The sequence below is a fragment of the Lissotriton vulgaris genome, chromosome 1_1 (genome assembly GCF_964263255.1).
Source record: "Lissotriton vulgaris chromosome 1_1, aLisVul1.2, whole genome shotgun sequence".
Taxonomy (NCBI): Eukaryota; Metazoa; Chordata; class Amphibia; order Caudata; family Salamandridae; genus Lissotriton; species Lissotriton vulgaris.
This window is the reverse complement of record NC_141685.1, coordinates 40,879,768-40,902,920: the sequence shown is the minus strand read 5'-3', so window position 1 is coordinate 40,902,920 and position 23,153 is coordinate 40,879,768.

Genomic DNA, 23,153 nt, shown 5'->3' with positions numbered 1-23,153 from the left:
TTTTATTGTGCAGCTCTCTCATCCAAGAAACTTGCTCATTTTTGTTTTTCGAACCGCCATCCGGTTCTGCTGCTAGGGTCGCGGTTGCCAAAAGTCTTTGGAGTGCAGCTGGAGACGGTTAGGTCGACAGATCTGGTTGGTTCAAGGGAGTCACCCTGGACTAACAGAAGCACTCTTCAGCAGAAACAACCTACCACCGCGGGCAGCAAATTAGAGAGGATGGAGTTTTCTGAGATGGAGAGACCTGCCAGATCAACGAACTTTGAAACCAGAATATGCACTGTAATGGCAAAAACACGATTTTTAATAATATGCATTTTCATGTTGTGTAGTATAATGATGTTTTTAACAGGCTATGCTTTATACACCTTTCGAGTTTCATTTGCACCCACTACACAGCCCATACCTCCTCCTACTGTTTCCTCACACTCTTTTCACCCCCTGCCCGAACATGAGTCCTCTAGTAGATTAGAATTCATAAATAACTCATTCGTTCAGCTCCTACACCAACACCAGTTTGTAATGAACACAACAAATTGTTGGGTATGTGGACTTATGCCACACATGACAGATAAAGGCATCCCATATTTTGTCTTGCCATTTATCTACCATGGCTCTTTGTGGACATTTCAAACAATGTTCCTATTTGCTCTCGAACCATATTCCCCACGTTTCACAGGAGGCAACTCGAGCAACAAGGCGCTAGTGGTGGGAATCACAAATATGAGCAGAGATATCGACACGTATGGAACGATTCCCAGAGATGAATTGAAGGCTTACAGTAGATGGAATATAACAAAATATCGAGTTTCCTTGAGTGAGAGCCAGCGAGCAAAGAAGTCCTCCCCAATTTGGATAGTACCCCATCAGGGTCATCTATGTCTGCAGGGAAATGGCAAAAACCCCAGAGCTCAGTTAGGGAAAAGTGTCTGTACCGAAACATATGTCTTCTCGTCTCAGACTTGCCCTTCATTCTTAGCAGCTAAGGGTACATATTTCATCTGCCATGATAGAGCATATACATGGCTGCCCCCTGACTTTTCGGGCACATGTTTCATCTCGTTCCTGTTGCCACCCACCTATACGGCCGCAGCAGATTACCATAGGACAAGGACAGTTAGGGGTGTTGTGAGTGAAGACGACACTGTGGAACAGGAGTTTGGGGATTTCGCAAAAGGTTTTCTGCCGTTTTGGGGGCCTATGGTGAACAGCAGGAACATTCGCCAATTGACGAGGATAGTTGAATCCGCCGTGATTGAAACGGCTGGTGCCCTTAGTAACTTGACTGCGGAACTCCAGTCGGACCGCCTTATGACTCTTCTGAAGAGGGTTGCCCTAGACGTCATACTTGCAGACCGTGGTGGGGTATGTAAAGTGATCCAATCCAGTTGCTGCATCTTCATCCCAGATAACGCTCCGACCGTATACCAGGCCATCTCCAAACTGCATAAGATCTCTGAATCCATTCACGTGCATAAAGGGGACTGGTCCTTGATGGGGTGGTTCTGGGAACTGATATCTGCCTGGGGATGGAAGATTCTGATAGTCATTGGGATGGTCTTAGCCATTCTATTTTTGTTCTGTCTGTGTGTACAGTGTGCTCCTGCAATATGTGGCATCTGTGCTACGTCATGTGTAAGGAAACCTGTATCAAGAGACGAACTGAGTAACAGGATGATGCTACAGCAGCATCTCATAACTTTATGAATACAGACCTGGACTCAGATTAGCATGAGTATAGGTTATTGCCTATGTAAGGGCAAAAGGAGGGTCTGAGGTACTGAAAATTCTGGACCCCGCTATTGTGTGGTACAGAAGCTCTGCACTCGTGTCATAAATATCATCGCATCATGACAATTTTGGTATTGGAAGACCGGTAATGATTGAGATACTATACCTAAGCATTTGCGTCATGATCGAGTGACGAAATCACCCTGAAATCGTAGTTTTCGTCTTGAACCCTCGGGTTCCATTTTGTGAGCGGCATCCATTTTGTGATTGCCCTTACATAGTCTAATGACCAAGGCCGAATTCGATCTGAAAGGACACGTACACCTTTGCTGACTCCTCTGTGACCTGGGCGAGCTGACTCCACTGCCTCAAGCCAAACCTGTTCAGGCAGTTCCCATCTCAGTGGCCGAATGAGATTAGTATCAAGGCACAACATGTCATAAACCGCTCATCACATACAAGCTATGCTTAATCTCGCACACACGGAATCAAGCATCCGAGGACCGGACATTGATCCACATTCGGTCCATCACCTGTTTTGTTTGCAATTGCCGCCATGAGTGCGCAGGGGATATTCAGACGTGGGTCCCAGGCACTCCACACCACTGGAGTCAAGCTAGCCGGGCTGATGAGAGGTGTTACCTCGAAACCGGTCCGGTCCTCGGATGCTTGATTCCGTTCTGGGAAGGACATGGCTTTTGTAGTTCGGACTGGACTGTTCCCATGGGGCACAGGGTCAGAGCTTATTTGCATATCGCCATTGTCTAACCCAGGGTGGTGTGGAGTGCAAAAAACGATGGATTTGGGCCCAGATCTTTTGACTGGGATGAATGTGTGACATTGATCCACATTCGGTCCATCACCTGTTTTGTTTGTCATTTAGACTATGGCAATGCTCTTTTCCTTGGCCTAAGCAAAAAAGGTATCCACCAGCTGCAATGTGTCCAAAATGCTGCTGCGCGTCTGGTACTCAACCTTCCACGCAGAGCATTGGGGAAAATGGCACTATCTGAACTTCACTGGCTCCCTATTGAGGAGCGAATTCGGTTTAAGGCTCTCTGCTTTGCCCATCGCATTGCCCAGGGAAAAGGCCCAAGGTGGAAACCTTTTCACTATTCATCGTCCCACCCGAAACCTAAGATCTGCCAGAGCAATGTTGTTCCAACTTCCTCGCGTTCGCAAAACCAGGATGGGAGGTGGCTCCTTTAAATTTCTAGCCAGTAAACACTGGAACAAGCTTCCTCTTGATTTACGTATGGAGCCCTCTGAAACAAGATTCAGACAAAAACTGAAAACCCATCTTTTCCCACGTAAATAATAGTCTCTCGCTATCGGGGATCCAGGTGAGCCCCGGACTTCATCCTCTCGGGGAACAGTAGCATCTCTCAGCGTGTAACCATGCGCTTTAGAAATGGTTTATTATTATTTATTATTATGAGGCCTAAATAATTCTTTTAGTCAGTCTTCAGAAAATGACTTGTTCTCTAGGAATAGTTCTACTTTAAGCAGATTAGTCTGTGCCAAAAAGTTCAATGTTTTGGAAAGAGAAAAAAATTACAACTTTGTTGTAAAAATAGAGTTCCAAATGTTAGAAGTCATTGTTTAAAAAAAAAAAAAAAAAAAAACGGAGGCCGAATTTCAGAGTTCAGAGAACACTGTGTGCATGACTCAAAAGTTATTCTCGGTGTCAGGAGAAAACATCAAGTCGTCTTGGCTGGCAAAGAAATCGTCTACCACAGTACGTGAAAGTGGAACCATTTGATCCAGCAGATCAAATGTGCATAGATGAGAAGCATTGCCGTCAGCGCTTCTTGCCACGTTAGCAATGGTCACATCAGATGGTACCTGTGTGCCTGGTGTTTCTCGTACCTCACCCTCAGTTAGACTTACTGGTGAGATCTCAATGAATGTCGTCATCAGGATTTGCAGCCGTTGGGGGCAACACAATGCATGAGCCGTTACAGGATCTAGCAAAGCGTCGACATCCGATGGCAGGACTGATGGAAGTGTAAGACAAATGTCTAACACGCATTCCCCTCCGCAAAGCAGGGATCGTAGAACAGGTAAGATGCAATCTTGCCAGATTGGTCTGAATGATAGAAGCCATGTCGTATTCAGATCTCTTAAACGAGCCAAGCCGAGAATCTGTGTTATCCTCTCACGATACCTCTGAGCACGGACAGTCTGTTCCATGAGGTTCTGGGTATCGCCGGTTACTGGACTTGCCATATCAGGGCAGAAGAAATAAAAATAGTATTCCTGCTATGAGTCCTAAGATGAGAGGCAGGCCGCCAAACACAGAGTGCACGAAATTTGGGAAAATGCAGAGGACTGCTTCAAATGGTGCTAACAGTCCCGAAAAAATCGTTTTAAATACATGTGCGATGCCACTGGTATCAGACATGTTTAAGATTTGACTTAACATTTCTGCGAAATGTACAGGGCAGTTTGTTGATAATAATGCATGTATCTCTGCAGATGTCCTTGCAACTTGCAGATCATACGTTTCTTTTGATGATGTCAGTGGCACAGATTTTTGCAAAAGAATAGACTTTAGTTTGCTTAAAGTATCAATTCATATAGAAGAGATATTCAATGAAGGCCATATTGTCGTCTGACTGTCTGACTTGCGAGTTGGATACAATACTTGCATACAACAAGTGACCATGGACGACACACTAACCAGATAAGCTTTTCCTGGCACCATTCCACAGCAGCTGTGATCATTTCACATAACCTAACTGCCAATGGATAGCTGCCTGAAAACAGGTTCAATCAGTGTGGAGGGAGTACCGTGCAGGTGGCATGAAAGGTTATTCGCAGAACCATCGCAGGCTCCGTGTAAATTAATACCCTGGCACAGAAGTGTACCACTTAGTGAATTTTTACAATTTTTCCCACTAAGTAATACTTCTTTTCCCTTATTCCAACAGCTGTGTGTATATGGAAAAGTCCATTTCGACTTAATGTATTCTTTACCCAAGCTTTCATACAGGTCTTCTGGTATATGCTGTAGACAATACTGAAACTGGAAAATCGTCACTGGAATCATGATGGTGCCATGAATTATCCATTCTATTACAGGTTTCTCAGAAACTGTCAATGGTAATCTTTCCAGTTTTTCAAAGCTCAGCACTGTATAGTCTGCTCCTCTTTGTGCCAAAGAGATTTGTTTATCTGTAAGGTTAAACCCAGTAAACAATTACGTTGTGTTGATAAGCCTCCATGGCACGTAGCCTGAACGCAGATTTTGCAATGTCCAGCCTAGCTGCATTATAGAACATAATTGAGACTGGCCATGTTGTAACATTAGCAAGTCTTGTTCCATTAATCCAATCAATCAATCAGGGTACTTGTAAAGCACGCTACATACCCGTGAGGGTCTCAAGGCGCTGGGGGAGGGGGGTGGGGGGGTGCCGCTACTGCTCGAAGAGCCAGGTCTTGAGGAGTCTTCTGAAGGCGAGTAGGTCTTGGGTCTGGCGTAGGTGGGTTGGGAGGGTGTTCCAGGTTTTGGCGGCGAGGTAAGAGAACGATCTGCCGCAGGTGGTCGTACCTTGGATGCGGGGGACATCTCCTAGAGTGAGGCTGGCGGAGCGGAGCTGGCGGGTGGGGGTGTAGAAGTTGAGTCTGCTGTTCAAGTAGGCTGGTCCGGCATTGTGGAGTGCTTTGTGTGCGTGGGTGAGGAGCTTGAAGGTGATCCTCTTGTCGATGGGGATCCAGTGCAGGTCTCTCAGGAGGGGGGTGATGTGGCTGCGGCAAGGGGGTGTTGACGATCAGTCAGGCGGTGGCGTTTTGGAGGCGTTGTAGTCGCCGTTGGTGTTTGGCTGGGATTCCTGCGTAGAGTGCATTGCCGTAGTCCAGTCTGCTGCTGACAAGGGCCTGTGTCACTGTTCTTCTTGTTTCGGTCGGGATCCATTTGTAGATCTGGCGGAGCAAGCGTAGGGTGTTGTAGCAGGAGGAGGAGACAGCGTTGACTTGTTTGGATATGGAGAGGGAGGAGTTGAGGATGAATCCTAGGTTGCGTGCGTGGTCAGTTGGTGTCGGTGCTGTCCCTAGAGCGGTTGGCCACCAGCAGTCGTCCCAGGCTGAGGGGGTGGGTCCTAGGATGAGGACCTCCGTTTTGTCCGAGTTCAGTTTCAGACGGCTGCTCCTCATCCAGTCGGCGATGGCCTTCATGCCTTCGTGAATGTTGATTTTGGTGGTGTGCGGGTCCTTGGTGAGGGAGAGGATGAGCTGGGTGTCGGCGTAGGAGATGATGTTGAGGTTGTGGTGGCGGGCCACTTGTGCAAGGGGGGCCATGTAGATGTTGAACAGTGTCAGGCTGAGGGATGAGCCCTGGGGGACGCCGCAGATGATGTCGGTGGCTTCTGACCAGAAAGGTGGGAGGTGGACGCTCTGGGTTCTGCCAGAGAGGAAGGACGTGGTCCAGTCAAGGGCCTTCTCTTGGATTCCGGCTTCTTGGAGGCGTGTCTTTAGGATGCGGTGGCAGACTGTGTCGAATGCGGCTGACAGGTCCAGGAGGATGAGGGCTGATGTTTCGCCGCTGTCCATTTGGCGTCTAATGTCGTCTGTGGTGGCGATGAGGGCTGTCTCGGTGCTGTGGTTTCGTCTGAATCCGGATTGGGACGGGTCCAGGATGTTGTTGTCTTCGAGGTGGCGGGTCAGTAGAATGTTGACGATTTTCTCGATGACCTTTGCCGGGAACGGGAGCAGGGAGATGGGTCCGAAGTTCTTGAGGTCCTTGGGGTCTGCTTTGGGCTTTTTGAGGAGGGGGTTGATTTCGGCGTGCTTCCAGCTTTCCGGGAATGTCGCTTTTTCGAAGGAGATGTTGATGACCTTCCGTAGTTGGGGTGCGATGGCTGCGTCTGCTTTGTTGAATACATGGTGTGGGCATGGGTCTGACAGAGATCCTGAGTGGATGGAGTTCATGATCTTGCGTGTCTCGTCGTCGTTGGTGTAGGTCCAGGAGGTCAGGTGGTTGGCGCTGTTGGTGATCGTGGGAGTGGTGGAGTCATGCATCGTTGGTGCGGTCGTGGAGTTGAAGCTGTCGTGGATGTCAGCGATCTTGCGGTGGAAGAAGATGGCCAGTGAGTCGCACAGTTCTTGTGAGGGCGGGATGTCGTTGGCGCCGGGATTGGAGAGTTCTCTCATGATGCAGAAGAGCTCTTTGCTGTCGTGTGCGTTGTTGTCGAGGCGGTCTTTGAAGGAGGATCTCTTGGCTAGTCTGATGAGGTGGGGATGTCTGCGGGTGGCGTCTCTGTGGGCTGCGTGGTTTTCTGGTGTTCGTTTGTGGAGCCATTTCTTCTTCAGCTTACGGCAGGCGCGTTTGGAGGTCAGGAGCTCGTCGGTGAACCAGGTGGCTCTCCTGCTGGCGTGGCTGTTGGATGGTCTCTTGAGTGGGGCGAGGGTGTTGGCGCAGTCGTCGATCCACTGTCTGAGGATGCGGGCTGCGGTGTCAGGGCAGGTGGGGTTGATGGGTGGGTTCTGGGCGAGGGTGGTGGTCAGCTGGTCTTCAGTGACTTTGTTCCAGCAGCGGCGCGGCGGCTCTTGGGTGCTATGGTGCGTGGTTGGTTTTTTAAAGGTGAAGTGGATGCAGCGGTGGTCGGTCCAGTGGTGTTCGGAGGTGTGGTCGAAGGTGACGTGGGTGCTTGTGGAGAAGACTGCATCTAGCGTGTGGCCTATGGCGTGGGTGGGTGCGGTGACGAGTTGCCTGAGGCCGAAGTTGGCTAGGTTTTCGATCATAGTGGAGGAGTTGACGTCATTGTTGTTCTCGAGGTGGCAATTCAGGTCCCCGAGGAGGATGTAGTCTGTGGAGGTGAGTGCGTGGGTGCTGGCGAGGTCGGCGATGGAGTCGCTGAACTGAGCCCGGGGTTCCGGGGGGTCTGTAGACGAGTGTTCCTCTGAGGGTGGTGTTGGGGTCGGTGTGGATCCGGAAGTGCAGGTGTTCGGCGGTGTTGAGGGTGTCATCTGGGGGTGGTGACCTTGAGGGTGGACTTGTAGACAATGGCTATTCCTCCTCCGACTCCATTGGCGCGGTCCCTGCGGGTGATCTTGTAGCCGTCCGGGATGGCTTTGGCGATGTCGGGTGCCGAGGAGTCGTTCCACCAGGTCTCGGTGAGGAAGGCCACGTCTGGGGTGAAGGTGTCGAGCAGGTCCCAGAGCTCGATGGCGTGTTTGCGTGCGGAGCGGGTGTTGAGCAGAATGCAGCGGAGGTGGTTGGGTCTAGTTCTAGGAGGTTTGGTGGGTCTGTCGCAGGTGAAGCTGCAGGTGCGGCAGGAGAAGGGTCCGTGGGTCCATTTTGGGGTGACCTGGAAGCAGGTGTTGTGTCGGCTGGCGTTGAGTGCGTGGAAGGAGTCGGCGTCGTATCTGAATCTGGCTAGTGGCGAGCGTGGGATCCAGGGGTACTGGCGCTGGGTAGGGTCCAAGCGCGGACCGGCGCAACGGCCTCCATTAAGAAGGGTGCGAGGGAGGAGGAGCTGGGAGGGGGAGCGGCTGGTGAATCAGGCGCGGGGGCGGGGCCGCAGTGGAGGCAGCGGCAGGAGCGGGAAAGCTCAGGTTACGTCAATTGTAGAGGATACAATGCTGTCCAATGAATATATTCTGGAGGACAGAGTAGTTAACCCATTGTCCACTACAGAGAGAGCTTTCTCCAAGTTAATACGATCAATTTCTCGTATTCTTTCTGCAGTTTCTAATTCTGTCACTTTCCAAGCTTCGTTGTACGCAGCATATAAACCAGTGTATATGAAACGTTTTTGCCGTGGTTTGCGAGGTCCCAATATGAAATCTCGCAAATCATTGCTTTCTTTAAGTAAAGTCAAGTGTTGTTTAATTTCGGGAAGTGTAGACATTTTCAGCCATTCAAGTCATAGTTTCCCTACACTATATGTTGTTACTATCCCTGGATGTTGTCTCTGGGAGTATCTTGGATCTGGCCTGTTAAAAATTAAACCCTCTGTTTTGTTCAGGAATCTATCTTGACAGTTATTGGTGTCTGTAGGCCAGATTAACCATTTTTTCCAATTAGGACTTGTTCTGTTTAATTTGAAAACATATTGCACGTCTATCTCCACTTCTGTTGTTTTGTTAGTTTCAGGTATGGGCTTTGGTATAGACGGTTTATTTAAATCTTTTATTTTTGCTATACCAAGACAAGAGGTTTGTTGCACAGTGTCATTTAAAAACCTTATTTGTTCAGGTATAATGCAGGCTCTGAATAAAGCTTCCAGACCTTGCACCTGCCATTCTTTTGTGCCCCAGACAGTTTTTGTCTCGATGTTGTCTTTCCAGAAGTCGTAACCCAATGTGGACAACTTAGCATAAAAGTTTGCAGAATAAATTTGTTTGGTATTAGTCAACATTGTTTTCAATCCTGTCTTATTTACATTTTTTAAATAAAACGTTTCTGGATCTGTAACAATAAACCCTGAGAAGTAAGGAAACATTTCATAAAATGTTTTAGAACTGCCTTTTGGTAGTGTTGCACGATGTTCCCCTTGATTATACCTAAAAACATTTCTCGGGCTTGCTGATTTGTGCAAATAGTGATGACCAAAATGGTTAAAACAATACATTTGTTCATAGTCTGATGACCCTTCTAAATAGTCATGTTCAGTATATTTCGCAGACATTTCTAAATCTGACATCATATTATTAATTGTCTCAAAGTCCCAATCATCAGAGGATCTGCTGGGTGTAACAAAGTAATTCACAGAAACCTTGAACTGATGTGGAATCCTCAGCATCTCTACCGGGCCATAGATATCATAATCAGTTCTATCCCATACTATACCTCCTGGTATAGGGATGGCTGTGATGTTTACTGATGACAGTTCTCTTTTTTCAACATGTGATGATTTGTGCAGTTTTAGGACCAAGTTGATTTTCTGACTTGCTGTGTCCATTGTACTGTATTTTCCATCTATCATTTGCCCCAGGCTTAAAACCAATATTAGCCAGAGCAGGAGGAAAAATGCACCTAAACCAATCCAAAATTCAGTCCATGGTGAAACCAGATATATTTTTTCAAGTTCATGAAAAGTTCTGTCGTTTTTTCTTTGAGAGATTTCTTTGTTGTTGTATCTTCAGGTTCACTTGGATCCTCAGAAAAGTTATCAAAATTGATTAAATATCCAGATGCAGTTCTGTCAATTGTTTGAAAGGCATTGGGGTTTGTTGAAATTGCTGGAACTGATTTCTCCTTTGTCATGTTAGTGTATTCAGGTGCTACATCATTGTTATGTTATGTTATGTTAATTAAACTTCTATAGCGTGCAGCTGCCCCATCAAAGGGGCGTCCCGGCGCTTTGACCAGCAGAGAGGCCAGCTACCAGCGAAGGTAAAGGGCAGCAAAAACAGTAGCAGGGGCAGTAGCAGAAGTTAGATCCTGGATGGAAAAAGTTGTGTCTTGAGCACCCTCCTAAACAAAAGAAGGTCATTAAGAGCAGGGATATGGACTGGTAATGAGTTCCAGAGTTTTGCCGCTAATTGTAGACTGGTGTTACGGGTCTAACAGATATTTGGGTCTCAAGAGGCACGAGTTCCATTGCTTTGTTGCATAGTCCTTCTTTTCTTACTGCAGGTTTATCAAAGGTGATAAGTCTTTCAGTTTGAACCTCTTGGATTGTAGCAAGATTTGGCTGTCTGCTACATCTTGGGAGTCCACTTGGCCTACTACTTATTATTGGCCACATGTTGTGGTTTTACCAGGTCGATGGACACGACTCTGTTCTCCTTTTTACCAGCAAGTGGCGGTAGTACTACTGATCTCGTTCCTTGGATTGCTAAGACAGGTACTGCTTTTCTGTAAGAAGGCCCAAATTCCTTCTTCACGCTATCTTTTCCCTGACTAGATCCCCAATCTTTGGAATCCAGACAGGTCTTGCTGGGACAGGTGGTTTATCTTCAGTGGCTGTTGGCTTTTGTGTTGTGTTACTCAGACTTCTTCTTGTTTCATTTAAGTCCTGTAAGACAGCCAAACGATCTTTGACATCAAAGGGTTTCTGTTTTACCACTGAAGTCTGACAATTGAGATCCTCGATTATCATTCTAGTACCAAATAGTAGCTCATAAGGAGAGATTCCCCCCAGAGAATTTCTTGGCAGATTGTTAAGACTACGTTGGACACTTATTAGATGTTTGACCCACCCGTCACCCGAACCTAATACCTTTGCTGTTATGGATTGCTTTATGTCACGGTTTTTTCTTTCCACTACCGCATTACCCTCAGGATGGAAGAGACTAGAATACCGCAATGCAACGCCCAAACTAACCATGGCCTGTTTGTAAGCTCGAGAGCTAAACGCAGGATCCTGATCAGAATGTAGTGTGCCTATTGCGTATGTGCCGATAAAGACTCGCAAATCCTTTATAACAGTTCTGGCGTCAGCCGAGCGCTGGGGCCATAACCAAATAAATCTTGTGCTAGTAGTTGTGGGGCCTCATTTGTCTGTAGGGACGCCTGCGGGTAGATAGCCTAATGCTGTCTAACAGAGGTATCTGTATCTGGCAGGCTACTCTGTAGTCAGGTGTCTGGGGCGGTTCATTACGGCGATCTCTGTTGCAGCCTGTGCAATTAATTGCAAATTCGTAAACTTGTACGCTCATTCCTGGCCACCAGTACAGCTCTTGTAATTCTATTAAAGATTTCAAGATCCCTTGATGTCTTAGACCCTCTCCCATATGTGCTTCTTGAATCAAGAAAACTCTCTGCTTCCTGTTTGGAATTACTCTGTCCCCCACTCCAGGGATTTGAGCAAAAGGAACGGAGTTTGCATCAATTATGTATGTATTTCCGAGTGGATAGTTTAGAGGTAACGCTGCTTGATTGCCGTCCATTGAGGCTTTTACAGCTAATAGCGTTTCACCATCTATCGATCTTTTTGAGCGTTTAATTGTAGCTACAGAAGCCGCTTGCACAGCTGACTTCGAGGCTTCAGCAGCCAATGAATTCCCTGCAACGTGAACGCCATCACGCTGATGACTCAGTGTATGTATCACGTGAGTCTTTTGTAGTTCTTTCTGCAAAAGAACTACTTGTTTCCAAAGCAACTTATGCTTGATTGTGCCACCTTTAGTGTCTTTGAATCCATTTTGAACCCAGTTATGAAGATACTCATTGTCAGATTGGACACAGTAATACGAATCGCACACTATAAGTGTGGGGAATTCGCGATCGGTATTTTCAAGCGCCATCTTGAAAGCCTGTAGTTCAGCTCGCTGAACTGTACAGTCTCCGAGTGATTGAGTTTTTGTGACCATAGGTCTAAATTTGCCTTCGTACCAGCGACCTTTAACAATCGCGCACACAGCACTATAGGCTTCTTTACCCCCAATTGCGGGCTGTGCTGATCTATCTGTATATATCATACAGCCATAATGTTCAAGAGGAAGAATTTCGGTTGGCAGAGGACATTCGTGTTCATATTGGAGAAATTCTTGTGTCTTAAGACTAGGGTCAAAAAAGTATTGAACGTCTGTTGCAGCAAGAGAGTTAACCGATTGTATCCATCTCAGATGTACAGCTTTTGAATTAGGAAGGCTTGCTCTTGTCACTAATGAGAAAAGTTAAAGGAGAAACCCTTATGTGAAAAGGGAGGGGTTAGTTACAGTAAGAAAAATAAGAGAAATCCCTTTTCATGTATTTATGGAGACAGACTGCTGTCTTTTTGGGATCTGTATCTCATTAGAATGGTGATGCATTAAATTGTATCTAAGGTTGTAACCGGATCAACAAATTTACAATTTCTACCAGGTACATCAATCTCTAACATACTAAAACATAATTTCAACTGAAGAGAATGTTGGGACAAAAAACGTTATTTATAGATTTTTCAAAAGTTTATTATGTACTTTGATTACAAAACATTTAAAAACTCACATTTGTTAAAAAAACATTTTCATAAGTTTTAAAAAAACAATACAATAATTTTACAGTGAAAAATGTGTCGACGCAGCGTTTTGGTGATTTGAATGTTCACCTTCTTCAGGACAATTTTTCAAGAATTAAAACCTCTAAAGTTAAAAAACAAAGAAATATATAAATACTTCTTATAAAAACAAGGTTATTCTCATCAATCAGTCATTTCTACATTTTACATTATCGTCCCTACATTCTCATTTTCGTTATTAAATTCCTCCTGTCAGATTTATAAATGCAAACAGACTATCCCTTTTCTAAATGGTAATATTTACGATCTCATTGTTACCATTGTACACAACTAAACATCATTTGTTGATCCAACAAGCCTCATGTATCTACCATTCAAACTGGATTTAATGCGGATCCCAAGATTATTAAGGATCTAATTTGGGTGGATTCCATAACTATATTCTATGGATTCTAATTACTCCAAATTTCTTATGGAAATTTTTTTAAAAAAAATTTGTGTCCACCTTGGTGTTTCTACTTGGTCCAAGAATTTAACTCAAACATACCTTAATACGATGCTGTGAAGTCGCTTTGATCAATGGGTGATTTCAGAATTTTCCAGAGATTGTTCCATCCTCTCTAGGATTGGAAAGAACATTCTCATAAATCAGGAAGTTTTATAAGATTTTAAATTTTCTCAGTCTAATTTTTATTGAAATTACCTTCTTGTTATGAAGGTGGTTCCCAACGTTCAATAAGTTATTTCCTTTATTGAGTTTGTAGGCCCTCTGCGTTTTCAATTCTCACTGTTTAAGGGAGACAATAATATTCATTTATATTGTATTAATCATGGCTACAGTCTTTATTATTTCATCTGTATAGGTGTCTGGCTATGGATTGCTTCATAGTCTCCCTGTTTTATCCCAGTTCGTATTCTCTCTTCCATTACATCTGGGACTTACTCATCTAAGGTGTTCCCTATGTAACTGGCTCCCCTTATTTCGTCTTTTTAACCTTAATGGGTACTGAGCCTTTTTTGTTACTATATGCCTTTCCCACATAGGATTTCGAGACCGTATTGTTAAATAATTTCATTTACCTTCCCAATTCGTATATTTATCTTCAGAAGGACGGACGTTTACTGATCATACCATCATGTCGTATTCTCTTGATGGGAATATAAATAGATGGATATTCAGGCTGATGTTTTACTTATAAGGGCTCATTTTATATACTCCTTTTCAACACTCTCTCTTAACTGGCACTTTCGTTGTCTGCAATGAGGTTATTCGTGGTATTTGTTTAAAACCTTCAAGGACTGCACTGTTTATATAAGCGGCAACCTGTAAGAGGAGGTACATGGGGCTTAAGTTATTGCGCCGCTCGAACTAACTACGGGTTAAAATCTCTTTCTTATGGGATGGGATGAGAGCCGCGACGTGACTTACTTGTTTCCGTTGTGTTCCTCTCCGCTGGTAAAGACCTATGTGAGAAAGGCATATAGTAACAAAAAAGGCTCAGTACCCATTAAGGTTAAAAAGACGAAATAAGGGGAGCCAGTTACATAGGGAACACCTTAGATGAGTAAGTCCCAGATGTAATGGAAGAGAGAATACGAACTGGGATAAAACAGGGAGACTATGAAGCAATCCATAGCCAGACACCTATACAGATGAAATAATAAAGACTGTAGCCATGATTAATACAATATAAATGAATATTATTGTCTCCCTTAAACAGTGAGGATTGAAAACTCACGCAGAGGGCCTACAAACTCAATAAAGGAAATAACTTATTGAACGTTGGGAACCACCTTCATAACAAGAAAGTAATTTCAATAAAAATTAGACTGAGAAAATTTAAAATCTTATAAAACTTCCTGATTTATGAGAATGTTCTTTCCAATCCTAGAGAGGATGGAACAATCTCTGGAAAATTCTGAAATCGCCCATTGATCAAAGCGACTTCACAGCATCGTATTAAGGTATGTTTGAGTTAAATTCTTGGACCAAGTAGAAACACCAAGGTGGACACAAATTTTTTTTTTTTTAAATTCCATAAGAAATTTGGAGTAATTAGAATCCATAGAATATAGTTATGGAATCCACCCAAATTAGATCCTTAATAATCTTGGGATCCGCATTAAATCCAGTTTGAATGGTAGATACAGGAGGCTTGTTGGATCAACAAATGATGTTTAGTTGTGTACAATGGTAACAATGAGATCGTAAATATTACCATTAAGAAAAGGGATAGTCTGTTTGCATTTATAAATCTGACAGGAGGAATTTAATAACGAAAATGAGAATGTAGGGACGATAATGTAAAATTTAGAAATGACTGATTGATGAGAATAACCTTGTTTTTATAAGAAGTATTTATATATTTCTTTGTTTTTTAACTTTAGAGGTTTTAATTCTTGAAAAATTGTCCTGAAGAAGGTGAACATTCAAATCACCGAAACGCCGCGTCGACACATTTTTCACTGTAAAATTATTGTATTGTTTTTTTAAAACTTATGAAAATGTTTTTTTAACAAATGTGAGTTTTTAAATGTTTTGTAATCAAAGTACATAATAAACTTTTGAAAAATCTATAAATAACGTTTTTTGTCCCAACATTCTCTGCGGTTGAAATCATGTTTTAGTATGTTAGAGATTGATGTACCTGGTAGAAATTGTAAATTTGTTGATCCGGTTACAACCTTAGATACAATTTAATGCGTCACCATTCTAATGAGATACAGATCCCAAAAAGACAGCAGTCTGTCTCCATAAATACATGAAAAGGTATTTCTCTTATTTTTCTTATTGCTCTTGTCAATGCCTCTAAGGCAGGTACAAGTGTAACGATCATTATGCGTTTACCCTGCGCGAGAACTCTCTCTTTTGCTACAGCAGTTTGAACCGCTGTCAGAATTTTCTCTGTAGAAGTGAACTACATTTCTGTTTGTGTGTACAAGTGTGATTTGTAAACTATTGGTACCGTTTCTCCTTCATTAAAGCTTAGGTACGTAAATCCACATCTTCCTGGGATGATTCGGATTACAAGGTTACGCACGCTTTCGCGTGTGTCTAGTTTAGTTTTTACTAACATGTCTATTTGGACTGAAAGCAACATTTCTGTGTGTGTTTGAGTCCAATGTGTTGGTTTAAAATCGGGTTTGATTAATTCGTAGAGAGGTTTAACCCTTTCTGTGTAATTCAGAACGTAAGTTCTTCCAAAATTCAGGAAACCTAGAATTGATTGTAAATTATTCCGCGTTTTTGGGGGTTGGAGCAGCGCACATTTCTCTAGAAAGTTTGCTGCTAGGCTTTTGCCTTCACTTGACAATTCATATCCCAAGAATATGACATTGAGGTGGGCAATTCTTGATTCTTTGATTCTTGAAAAATTGAATTTATACCCCTCAGAAGCGAACCAAAGTATTATGGTGTTCACTCTTCGCAAGTGCTTGTCCAAGTCGTCATCCGTAAGATAGATGTCATCGACATAAGATAATGCCTCATCATTGTACGTTTGCTGAAAATAACCCTGGGCTATTCTTGAATCCTTGGGGGAGACGACAAAATTGTCGATCTGTCCCCAATATTGAGAAAGCGGTCAAATGCCTGCTTTCTGGTGCAATATTTTGAAAGAAAAATCCATTTGAAATATCAAATGTCGTTTTATATTTTTTGCGCACAATGTTATTCATCAGTGCTGTACTGTGTGACTTTTGTGCTGCAAATGTTTTGCAACAAGAGTTTAAGTGTCTGTAATCCAATACTAGACGATATTAATTGTCTGGTTTGGATACAGGAGACAAAGGATTGTTCATAGATGAGGTGCATGTTTCAATCACCCCTTGGTATTCAAGTTGATTTAAAATCTCCCTGACCTGTTTTTTAGCTTCTTGCTTAACTGGGTACTGCCTTTGTGCAGTGGGCTGTTTTTTTTAACTGGATTTTATGGTGAGGAGAAACCTCATCCCATCCTGCGTGATTTTTATAAAATTCTGAAGCTTGGGCTACTGCCCATTTTCCGGTATATGTATATTTTTTATGAATTGGAATATGATTGGAGAAGGCTGGCATAATTATCTCTTCGCCATGTGGGCACTCCCTGACAAATTCAGGTGGCCAGTCTAGAAGGATGTCATAGCCCTTAGAGAGCTTCTCCCAAAAGAGTGCTCTTATTTTTCTAGTTATGTCCCCCTCCATCCGGAGTGTTACTTCATATAACTTATGGGGTATACTAACCCTGGTGTCTGCAGTTTCAACCTCAATGCATTCATTCAAGTCCACTGTCTCCAGATGATCCTTCAGGATCTTGCGAACTATGGTTACTTCTGCTGCGCTGTCTAGCATTGTCTGAGCCCATTTCCCGTTCTTGAGTTGTGTCCTCAAGATCCTCGGCATGTCTGACATTTATGCTTGCTACCTTCTTTTTGGAAAACTGAGCTTTTTTACTTTGGTGAACGGGTTCCTTGTCTTTGGACTTGACGCGTTCTTTCTTGTGTTCTAATCATCCTCTTCTTTCCGATTTCTGCGAGGAAGTCTCAAAAGATCGAGAGGGACGTTTATCATTATCTTGATATCTATCAGGTTTTTTCAAATTATCCCTATTCCTAAGATTATATCTTTTTTCAGAGGGCTCCCTTCGGGGAGACTTGTCTCTGTTGGGGAGATCTTCCTCTGGGTTGAGAATATTTTTCTCTAGGAAGAGTTTGTTTATTACTCTCCCACTTCTTTTTTGGAGTAATGAGATTATTCTTAATAAATGTTTTTTCAGGATTTTCAGTTAGTTGGGGCGTCAATGGTTTTCCACCCAAACTATCTCTACCTAATTCTTCATATGATTTTTCAATAATTCTGGCAAGCTCATAAGGTTGGTCTGCTATATCTGTTTCTTTTAACTTCTGGTAGCAGGTTGGGCTGTCAATTGTTAATTGAACTAATTGTCTATATGCTTTTATTAATTGTTTTAGCTGAGCTAAAAAGTTCTCTGTCTGACAGTTCTTCAATGTCAGGATGTGGTGTATAGCTGGCTAGAACCGGCCATATAGCTCCTGGTCTACCTAGTGGACCGAGCCTGGTAATGTGATTTTGATGTTTTAGGGCGCCTTTAAACTAGAGCTGATGCTCCTGGTAAGTTAGTGGAATTTCAATGTCCTCAAAAGGAACATTTTCCTCTGGAGGTTCCTCTGCTTTGTACTAGTGGAACTCTTTTGTTACTGGATTTGCTTGTGGAAAAGTAATCCAAGAGTAGAATACCTCTGTCTGCCGATATTTGTGTGCCTCTATCACAAATATGACTTAACCACCTCTCGAAGATACCCCATGTTCTCTAAGTGTTATAGTTATGGTTTTTCTTTACATTTGCCGGGATGCCCCTAGCAGCCAGGTCTGTTTCTGGGAAGGTTGTGTTGTCTAACACTCCTTGAGCGTATATTCTAGCTCTCTTCCTTCCGTCGTCACTCATTTTTATTTATTTTGAATTCAAGGAGACAAAGATTAGGTGCACAATATTTTTGTAACACTGTATCCTTCAACGTTGAATAAACCAAAAACTAAGACATAGGATTCTCGTCCTTCTAAGTTTTGGCGGATATTATACATTTTACCCACTCCAGACGTCTATTGGAGTTTTTACGGGAAAGAGGGGTCTGTGTGAAAAGCACAACTGAGTTACTCTAGTATCTAGCGTTAAATTATCGCCTTACCAAACGTTGGGCGCCATGTAGTGTAGTTCCTATATTCCCAATAGGCTCTGCGCATTGGAATAATATATCCTGTACTTTAGATGTAGGACTAAGGTCTACTAGGTCTCTACCGGCTATATTAGACTTAATTGTGAGTGCCAGCTAGCTCAGAGGTCACTAGAAACGTTCTCGAATAAACAAGAAGGGATTAGTTTCTGACAACCGCATAAAACATGAAAACTTTGTTTCCCAAGAATAAGAAATCAAATCTCTAGAGTCGCGTAAACAATAGATAACTGTTTCACTCAGTCAATCGTGCATGCTTAGTTTGACCAGAGGTGCAAGAGAAATAGAGAGACAGCCATTTTCAAGAAAAAGGTATTTATTGAACAGACTTTTTTCTCAAGCATTGAAAATGAACTGCTACAATAGCAAAACTTACTATGAAGTACAATGCATATAATACGAACAGTATTATAAAGTAATACTGTAAAAGCATGATATGGTTTAAAAGCCATAAAGTGAATAAAATGTATAAAATACATACAGTGATAAAAGGATGACTAAAATACTCAACTGGTGCTTCTAGAATACGCCTACCCCGGTGTACCTAACCTAAGTCTGGTAAGAGGGAGAGAGTATTAGAGGAGGAGTTTAAGTCTGAGAGTTCTCTGCCAGGAATCTGATTCCAATAATTCTCTAGGAGGTCTAATCAGCTCCGTACCTTTGTTCTAGAATGAAGGAGGTCTTGTATCTCGTTCTCAGGACTCGATTTCCCAGATACCCGCAGGGGTTGCCCGGAAACACTGGTGCTGGATTTCTCGGCAAGAGAAATGACAGAGTCTCGCAGTGCGTCTGCTGGAGGGCCGGCTTCCTTTGGCACTTGCTGCTGCAGGGCGTCGGGCAAGTAGATAGTCGATCTGCTCCAAACCACCGTGTGTTTGTTTAGGCAAATCAAGGCATATTTATACTTTGAAGGTGCCGAGTTTGACGCATGTTTGGACTTAATAACGTCACTCAAAGGCTCATTTTTTGGAAAACGCCTGGAGTTCTAGGAGAACTTAATATTCAAGCAGGGGGAAGCCCGGGCTGCTGAAGGCGGGTTTTTCCAAGAAAACGTTGTTAATTCTTGGAGCTTAATGGAAGTATCCATGCCGTATTTGGGCTGTATGGTTTGGGCCAAATATGGTAATGATTTCCATGCCTATATAAGGGAATGATAAAGTATACCTATATAAGGGCATGAATCGGGAAATGTATACTAGGGTCCGAGATTCATTTATAACAAAGTGAGTTCCTTTTTGCTTTAAGCATTCTCTATTTTCCACCAACTTGTTGTACCAAATACCTTTAAAAAAGCAATTATTTGCTTTTTTCAAAGTGCCATGTGGCAGTTGTGCACCACATGTGCACACATGCACGATTCAGGGGTGTAACATGGTGTCAATGTGACACCCTGTCACCCTTGAATATGCTCCCGCTATTACCGATTCGGTATTTACTGAATCGGTAATGGTGAATGGCTTTCTATTTATTCCAGGCCCATAGGAATGAATGGGAAGGTATTCCTCATTACCGAATCGGTATTACCGATTCGGTAATAAGGAATATTACCGAATCTGTAAATTTTACCTATTTTTTACCTACATCATATTTACCGATTCTTAAATACCGAATCGGTAAAATTCAGTATTTAAGAATCGGAAAATTGAGATTACCTACATCGGGCCCTAAAGGTATAATAAGGTGATAGCGATGCCTAAGATTTTATTTCATACCAATCAAGTTACTTCCTGTGTAGACTTGGCTCACCAAATGCAGCAATAGCAGGCAGAAAAGGCTTACTTTAAGGTCCAGTACTGTCTAATCTATGTTTCTTCTAAACACTAGGGGATTCAACAAACTTTATTCGGTGTTATAAATGGAAAAAACCATAAAAGTCATAGATAGGATGCTTTTTTTGCAGCATGCTGCTGGGGTTCTGGACAAGGAGATTGAACTGGCTATTAGACAATTATCTCGCTCACGTTCCCACCCTTCCCTAGGGGTTTCTTCTGTTGCTCCATATGCTGGTTCCCATACTCAGTCTCCTCAAGTAGGCTTGGTGGACATACCTCAAGATATGCCTCAAGACCAGGCTGGGAGTTTTGTCCCCCTCACACCAGTTGTCACACGGGTCGGTGCCCAGTCTCCAATTTTTAGGTCAGCCCCTGACATGACCCCTGGCAAGGGGTGGGTCCCAGGAGGCGCTAAGAGGAAGCGCCCCTCAGTTGCGGGCCCTTGTAAACGCAAAAAGAACATTGGATCACCGTCATCTTCAGCAGTCCACCTAGTGTTGTTGTTGTTGTATGTACTTTATTCGATAAAAATGTTATCATAAAAGTAGGTACATCCTCCAATCATAAAAACAATACATTTTGAGATATAACCAATATACAGGACAATAAAATACAATAAAAAGAATATGTACAATAAAAACCTAAAGTGCCGCTACAGTACAATCGAGGAAAAGCAATCGGAGTGGACCCGCTATCTCCTAACTCATGTTTTTCTTTAACAACTTTGTACGGGTATGCCAAGCAGTACCCAGGTACTTGGCTACCCCGCAGACAATGACCAAGGACGTAGTATCAGATGCTAAGATACGTTGAGCCATCCTGTGGTGCCTAAAACCCAGCTCTTTGCAGATTGGTCTCAGCCATATTCCTCTCGCCACCGTATATGCTTTACATGCAAAAAGAAAATGGGCTAGTGACTCCGTGGGAGCTGTACACCCTGGGCAGGGAACAGATGGAGAATTACACTTGTTCCAGCCTGCTGTGATTTCATTAATCGGGAGGGTTCCAAACCTCAGCTTTAAATAGAGTGTCCTGTCTCTGGGATTTTGAATGAAGTCGAGAAATGGTTCGAGATTCCTAACAGGTTTGTGCTCCAGAAACTGCTCAGTAAGGGGCCCCCATTTGGAATTATGTAACTCCTCTGCCTGCACCCATTCCCAATATACTTTCTTAATTGTTTGTTTGGGTGGCGGGCACTGGCTGGCCCACGTTTTCCTCAACCCTATATTTGAGACAAGCTGCCTAAGTTTGCTTATCCACTTGATCTTATTACAGGTGTTCAATTTAATGAGTTCGTCGAAGACTGCTGCATAATTTGCCAGTTCAGGCGTCCTTCTTAAACATACCCAAAATAATAGAGGGCGAAGACGTACTATGTCTTTAATCAAGCGTTTACCCTTTTCCTGACAGAGGGGCTTTAAAGGGGTGGAGGCTGGAAGAGAAACCAGAACTCTAAGGAACTTATTCTCAGATATAACCAGGTCAATGGTGTTCTCAAACCCCCATAATTCAGACCTGTATACTGCCGAAGACAATGCTTTCCCTTCGTACACCATAAGGGCCGGAGCTATTGGTTTACTAGTAGACGCCCCCTGCTCTCTTAGAATTGCTCCTGACACTCGTGTGTGGTTGAGAAGCATTTTGGCCATGTGGGAGTTCCAATTCATCCTGTTATTAACCCGAACTCCCAAATAGTCAAACGACTCAACCACCTCTAGTGGAATACCATTAAGGGAGATTTTATTCCTAAATCTTTTTGAAGGTGACAGGGTCATTAGCTTGGTCTTGGTGGTGTTGATGGTTAGGCCCCTTTCCACGCAAAACAAGCTAAACCTATCCAGCAGTTTTTGAAGGCCTGCTGGGCTTTTAGAGATCAGGAGGGTGTCATCGGCAAAGAGCAGGGTAGGTGTTTTCTCCCCCGCCAGGACTGAGGCATCGGCTGGGTCCTCTCTCAAATGGTCTACCACGCCATTAACGAAGAGAGAGAACAAAGTTGGGGCCAACACACAGCCCTGGCGTACCCCCCTGTTCACTGCCACCCTCTCTGTCAACTGCCCCGGATCCCCATCTGATTTCGGCACAGTTCCCCTCGTGAAGTTTCTTAATAAAATCAAGAAGAGAAATGGGGAGGCCCAGGTCTTGCAGCACCTGCCAAAGTTTATCGCGGGGCACCAAGTCGAAGGCAGTCTTTAGTTCTATAAAGGCCAGGTATAGACTGCCTTTCCCGATGGTCACGATTTTCCAGTAAACCATAAAAAATCTGAATACCTGGTCCATCGTGCCCACCTTCTGTCTGAAACCTGCCTGGAAGTGTGAGAGAATGTTCCCTTCTTCCATCCAAGACCCTATCCTGGAGACAATGACCCTGCCAACTACCTTCTGGATTACATCAATTAGCTAATCGGCCTGTAGTTGGCAGGGTCCTCTCTAGCACCTTTTTTATATATGGTTACCACCTCAGCTCCCTATCACGAATCGGGGATGGCGTGGCCCCTTGCAATAAGATTCATTAGGAGGGAAATAAATGTGGCCCAAAGCACAGGATCATATAAGAGTAGATCTCCAGGAAGACCATCGGGCCGGCAGCCTTTCCCGGGGCTATCCCCTTAATGACCACATGTACCTCTTTGATTGAAAAGGGTTCTGCTGGTACAGAGTTCTCTGATCCAGATCTTACAGGGGCGCTTTGTGGGGACTGAGATTCTCCTATGCCACAGTACAGGTTGAGAAAATGGGTGTACCATTGTTGCTCTGTAATGTGGTTTGGGTTAGGATCAGCTCCCCTTCTATTGGCTTTATTAATTAACTCCCAAAATAAGGTTGGGTCTTTCATCTGGGAGGCAGATTTAAGCTCCTGCCAGTGCTGTTCCTCCCAGTCACGCTTCGCTAAAACTGTGGCTCTTGAGTACTCCTTTCTGCCGCCTCTTACTAATGTCAAGTCTTTCTTGCGCAGGGCTACAGTTAAAGCCTTCCTCTTTCCTCTGCATGTGGCCGTATACCAGAGGTTACTCGATTTGACAAGGTTCAGTTT